At 37.0% G+C, this 6,000-nt stretch overlaps 1 protein-coding gene across 4 annotated transcripts in view; it reads left to right on the top strand.

Moving 5' to 3' along the window:
- Window positions 1-3,383: 3,383 nt before the first annotated feature.
- The window catches only part of pdzd2 (PDZ domain containing 2), a 47,197-nt gene continuing 44,580 nt past the window's right edge, over window positions 3,384-6,000 (top strand). Inside the window, exons 1-2 of one of the 4 annotated variants that reach the window (XM_058070948.1) lie at window positions 3,384-3,689; window positions 4,823-4,855. The gene's annotated coding sequence lies outside the window, so the exon portion shown is untranslated. Of the gene's footprint in view, window positions 4,856-6,000 lie in introns of all 4 variants that reach the window. The other 3 variants (XM_058070945.1, XM_058070946.1, XM_058070949.1) reach the window with 3 other exon arrangements.

Genomic DNA, 6,000 nt, shown 5'->3' with positions numbered 1-6,000 from the left:
GAAGTTTGTTGGAAAAACAGCTTGTAGTACGTGTGCGGTGCTTTTACAGTTGTTATGTTTATTGCCATGTTAGCATGAAGCATTATAGAATAATGTCTTAGGGAAGAAACTAAACAGATGCACGAGTGGCTGTCTGAGAACGGTTATTTAATATTCCACAATATTATTATTTTTAATAATTGCATAGTACTGTCTGTAAACATATACATGTACATATACAGTAGATCATGTACAGTTCTGGGAGTATCTGTGTTAAACAGGAAGCTAATTAGCTGTCAACAAGTATTCTGGTATCCATTTAGCCATTTGTTTTCTATGCCACTTATCATCACTCGGGTCGTAGAGGGGTGCTGGAGCCTATCCCAGCTGACTTCGGGCGAGAGGCGGTGTACACCCTGGACTGGTTGGTAGTCTGGTGTTATTTGGTTTTATCTCAACCTCGTGATGATCCAATATCTGAAGGTTGAAATCTTTAAAGCCAAAATAATTTGTATATTTTCCAGATGGTGCACAGTTGTTGCTTTTATTTCCTCATCCCGTCCAACCAACTTGAAGGCACAAAGAGGCTAATTGTTCCCATGGCTTCTGTACTGTGAGACATTTAGTCATTTATCTAAAGCTAATGGAGCAAATGATAGAATAGCTTTTGTCATTTACTTCCTTCTTTAACGCGGACGCGAGCTAATGAAACGAATCCAGTCATGTCGATGTTACAACTCTTGACCTGTGATGACTTCTACCTGTCTGGTTAAGAACAAGATTCATGCACAGGCGAGGTTGGATGCATGCTTATTGCTGTTTTGCTCATGGTTTGTTTGCTTCAAACATGATTACTAATTCATGACTAATTCATCACATGACTGCACATTTTCATGGTTGAAAATGAGTAGGAAGAAGCAGAGCTTATTTAATTCTACCCTTTCTCCTTGTTGTAATAATTACTGATCATTATGGTGATGTATTAATGGTGATATAATAATATATACAATGATAAATAAAGATAAATGACTATATTATAATATATATATAGCTTGTGCAGAATTGTTTTAAGTTAAAATACAGTGATTAAATATAAATTAATTAATCAGTAAATAGGACAGACGAACTGACAGAATATAGCTTGTATAGTGATAAATATAAAAAAGGGGAAAATGGATATGTGAATAATACTAGCAAATGAAATTGAGCTAAATAATAATGAATAATCAATAGGAAATAAAATGTTGAAATAGAGAGATTTAAACGAAATGAATAAGTAAATAGGAGTTATAGTAAATAGGAAGATATATACATATTTTTTTTATTTTAAAATTAAAATATAAAGCTTGTGCAATTATAATAGCAAAAGAGAAAGTGTCCAAAAGTTAACAAAATTAATGAAACATATTTCCCAATTTTGTTGAAATTGTCATCCATGCATTTATGACTTTTATACTTTGTTAAAGATACATGACCTGCTTTGTTTGATGCTGAGTTACTCAACATGAACAGACGTTTGACTTTGTGATTGCAATGTTAATATAGCTTAAATAATATTAACACACACAGTAGTAGCCTCCACGAGAAAAGGATGAAGACAAACTGTGTCTTTGTCAGATGAAGACAAAGTATCTCAAACATAAAGTACTACTTATGTACATACAATACTGGGGAGTTTCATTTTGAAATTGTAGTACAGGAGAGGAGAATGCGATACAACACTGCCTTCTGCTGGATATTTTTATGCAGCAGTCATTGCATTTTTTTTTTTACTTGAATCCTTCAATAACTGGAGTTTATTTTTGTAGAAATTGTATACGAATCCTGAAAAGCTGTAGGATTGTAGAATTAATGTTTTCATTTTAGAATCAATTGTTACATTTTATTTCCTGGGGATGCGATTCAGTGGAATTTTTAGTTGTTGCTAAATGATCTAAATGTTGCTAAACTCCTGATGAAAATGTTTCTAACCAATTGAAAACTTCGATTTACATTTTGGATCTGTTGGAAATAAACATTCAATATGCAAAAAGTAGAAATGACAGGAAGTATGCAATTTAATGCGAACAACCACTAAAGTGAAAATAGGCTGTTCACCAACCAATCAAAAGTTGTGGATATTGTGAACTTCAGTGTCGTCGTCTGTGTGGAAAACATCTCAAGTGGGATCTCTTTGTCGTGCGAGTAACGTTGGAAGCCATTCAGGTCTGTCAAGGTTCAATTTTTGCTCATCGGAGAATAAAACTTCTTCCATCTTTCAGAGTCCCATGTTTGGCGCTCTTGTGCAAATTCCAATTTTGTGGTGTTGAAGGCCTTGGAAGACATTTTTTTTTGGTTACAGTTATCCGCACGGTGAAGAGTGGTTAGTGCGCAGGCCACACAGCGAGGAGACCCGAGTTCGATTCCACCTTCAGTCATCTCTGTGTGGAGTTTGCGTGTTCTTCCTGTACATACGTGGGTTTTCTTCAGGTACTCCGGTTTCCTCCCACATTCCAAAAACATGCTAGGTTAATTAGCCACTCCAAATTGTCCATAGGTATGAATGTGAGTGTGAATGGTTGTTTGTCTATATGTGCCCTGTGATTGGCTGGCCACCAGTCCAGGGTGTACCCCGCCTCTTGCCCGAAGACAGCTGGGATAGGCTCCGATGGATGGATGGATGGATGGATGGATGGATGACATCCGGCACGCTTTGTAGCAAAGTTTTCCAAGTGACTTCAACTAACTTCATCTGCAGAGAGCAGATGGAAAAAAAAAATGACACCGCAACTCCTATACAGCTTTTGTAAAATGCATCGCTTAAAAAACTAAAAAGGGTTCAAACAGATACAAAATACAATAAATTACTCTTCATATAATACACAAATATACAATAACATTATGTTTACAAATTCATGTTCTTATCATTAATCCTTTTATTTACAATAGTGCAAATAAACTTGCCACATTACATGCATTTCCCTCAACAACACACACATGATTAACATTAGCTGGTAAAGCAAAATGTAAACTAAGACACTAAAAGACTGAAACGAAAATAATACGCACAAAATAAAACACATATACTGTGCCTTAATGGCTGTACACATGCTATAGGATGGAATTATAGAGATGACCTTTAACCTTTAGCACCTATTAGCCTTTGAGCTCTAAATAGTGTGGCACACAACGGAGCTTATTTTCTATTGGTGTAACGACTAAACGTGTATGTGTGGAAACGACGATTTTACGGAAAATAGTTCCGCCTCATTAACTTATATGCACCTAGGTAGGAACCAAAAACGAAAATAGGTAGGAACCTAAAACTGACAGCATACACTGACTGTATATGTGTATTATGAAGATTCAGAAGATTAATACTGAACTCTCCAAATTTTTTGTCTATAAAAGGTTGTTTTGATACAATCCTCATCCTGGTATAAAACACGCACCGTCTTTCAAAGCCATGTGTATAACCATATCTGGACTGCTACAATCCCAGATGCAAGAGTTAGCAGATCCGCTAGTAGATCCTTGAGGAGATCCTCTTATTTTCTCCCTTGACTTTGCTATGGTGCGGTTGCTAAGCAACACCTCATGTCAACATCGACAGTCGATTAGCCGAATTAGCTTTTATAGCGAGGTTTGTTGTTAGTCGGACTCGATGCCGCGGGTCGCTTGCATTGCTAGCATAGCACTGCTAGCATAGTAACGGCTGATCGTCTGTTATCGTGAGTACAATCCTCCCGCTTGTCCAAATTAAGGCAAACATCATTATCTGACACATTGGCATCGTTTAAAACAATAATACAACATTCTATCTACATTTGTAGGTCAGAAAAGTGGGAAAAGCATAAAAGGTCCCCTTCACGGTCAATGTAATACAAAAAGTATCCAGCAGATGGAGACAAAAGACAGGATGGTGGGAGACCAGAGTGGATGGGCACCTGGGGTCACATACCATATAGTCGCCCCCGCTTGTGGGAAATACTGTCAACCTTCCCCGTGACCAGGAGCGCCATTCAATTACAAAAAACAACATATAAATAGACGTCAAAAATGTAATACATTTAATCTACAAATGTTAACATGTCAACAATAGTGAAACAAATGTCAAATGCACAATGCATATGGATTGTTACCTCCAGGATATGACTGTAAATTTGTGGTCTATAATTTACCTATGGGTCAAACAATAACAAAATCAGTTTTAAGGTTGCTATATTTGACTATGAAGTATGATGTGGTTCAATATGAGAATGTTTGTCAACGTTTTTGTTATTGATTTCTAAACGTTTGTATTTGTGAGTGTTTTTTTTTTTAAATACCTCTCGGCCGCCGTAGATTTGAGTTATGGCGGCCAGGAATAAACCGTTAAAAAAATAACGTGAAGAAATAAAACCGTACCAAAATTGAAACACGCCGTTAAAAAGCAACACAAAGGTACATAGATGATTAAAAAGTGCTTTTTAAATGGTAAAAGTGGTGTAAATAGTTGAATGGAGGCGGAGTCAGGGTAATAACAACGTCGTCGTGGATGTTTTGGCTCCGCCTGGCTGACAAATGTCGCTCGATTCCCCAAAGCATTTGAATCTAACCTTTTTCTTCAACTACCTTCGATGCTAAGCAACAAGGGATTGGAAAAGGTTGTTTTTGTTTCTGAGATGTTTTATTTATGTCGTGTTTTATATTCACGAAGACTTTGGTGCGCGAAGCCACTTTGTGCTGAATCGCTATTTATTTTATTGGACTTTAAAAGTGCATGTTTTACGGTAGATGTGCTTTTCTAAGTTAGTATCATTTCTTGTCTTGTTTACAACATTACCATATGGACATTCAATGCGTTTTGACCTGGAATGGACAGTCAGCTTCAAGATGGATCGCCATGCAGACTAAGGTAAATTATTATTTTCCGTCCATGCAATCTGGTTTTAATCTCTTTGTAACACGCTTCCTTCTACACAATTCCATAAATACATACCCAGATGCACGCATTAGCACTATGTTCTTATTTCAATTGATCTTTTTCTCCTGCATGTGTAAAATCTGGCTTCATAGGTTTGACCAAGGATGTTCAAATTACGGCCCGTGGGTCATTTGTGGCCCGCTACTGGGCAAAAAGACACTTTTTCACTAAAAACTATGGAATGTTTCAACAATATGTAACAATCCGTTGAGGGTTTACAATAATATCATATTCAACAATATAGAGTACACTTTGACAAGTTTAACTCATTCAATCCCAGCCATTTTTGTGACGATTTTTACAAAATCTTCACAGATAATATTGTGTTCAAGGGCTATATAAACATGGTACCTACTTTCTAAACCAGTAGCCAAAATGACTTTGCTTTATAAATAGCTCCTTTAATATTTAATGTAATGTTACAGTTAGCATGCACACGTGCGTAGTCTGTTATTTATGTCGTACAGCATAGCCGACTGCATTGCATTTGTTCCTCCACATCTGCATTTGACAAAACTTCATAATAAAAAAGCAATCGAAAGGATCCAAAATTATTCACAATGTCAAAGAAGTCAGCATTGACCCAAACCTAGCAACATACGTAACGTAGCGTAAAATAACGTGCAAACTCCTCTAAGTAAGTGATTAGCATTCTGGCTGTGGGGCAGACTGTATTGCTTGAGGTCTTCATGTGATATAAAATCCATCTGGACGATTTGTAACCCGTGCATCATTTCCTATGCCCCCCCCCCCCACACACACACACACAATATTCCATTGTGAAAACCTTTGAGAAATGTGAACAATACTTTTTCAGATTGCCAATTTGCGAATCAAGGTGATTTTGCCACGATTTAAAAAGCCAACCCAGATACGCCTGTATCAAGCTCATCCACAAATAGTGGAATATGAAGTGATTATTGCACATGTTCTGTGCTAACAAGGAAAAAGATTGTGGGATTACTTTGGGTCCGGCATGTTGTGGAAGAGACGAGGTAAAGGTTTCCAGTGGATCAACGCTTTCCACACGGGTACCATCCTGAACTACAAAACCACAAGCAATTGATACACCTACA

This window comes from Doryrhamphus excisus, chromosome 4 (assembly GCF_030265055.1).
Source record: "Doryrhamphus excisus isolate RoL2022-K1 chromosome 4, RoL_Dexc_1.0, whole genome shotgun sequence".
Classification (NCBI taxonomy): domain Eukaryota; kingdom Metazoa; phylum Chordata; class Actinopteri; order Syngnathiformes; family Syngnathidae; genus Doryrhamphus; species Doryrhamphus excisus.
Note: the sequence above shows the minus strand (reverse complement) of the source record. Positions and strands in the feature narration are given on the sequence as shown.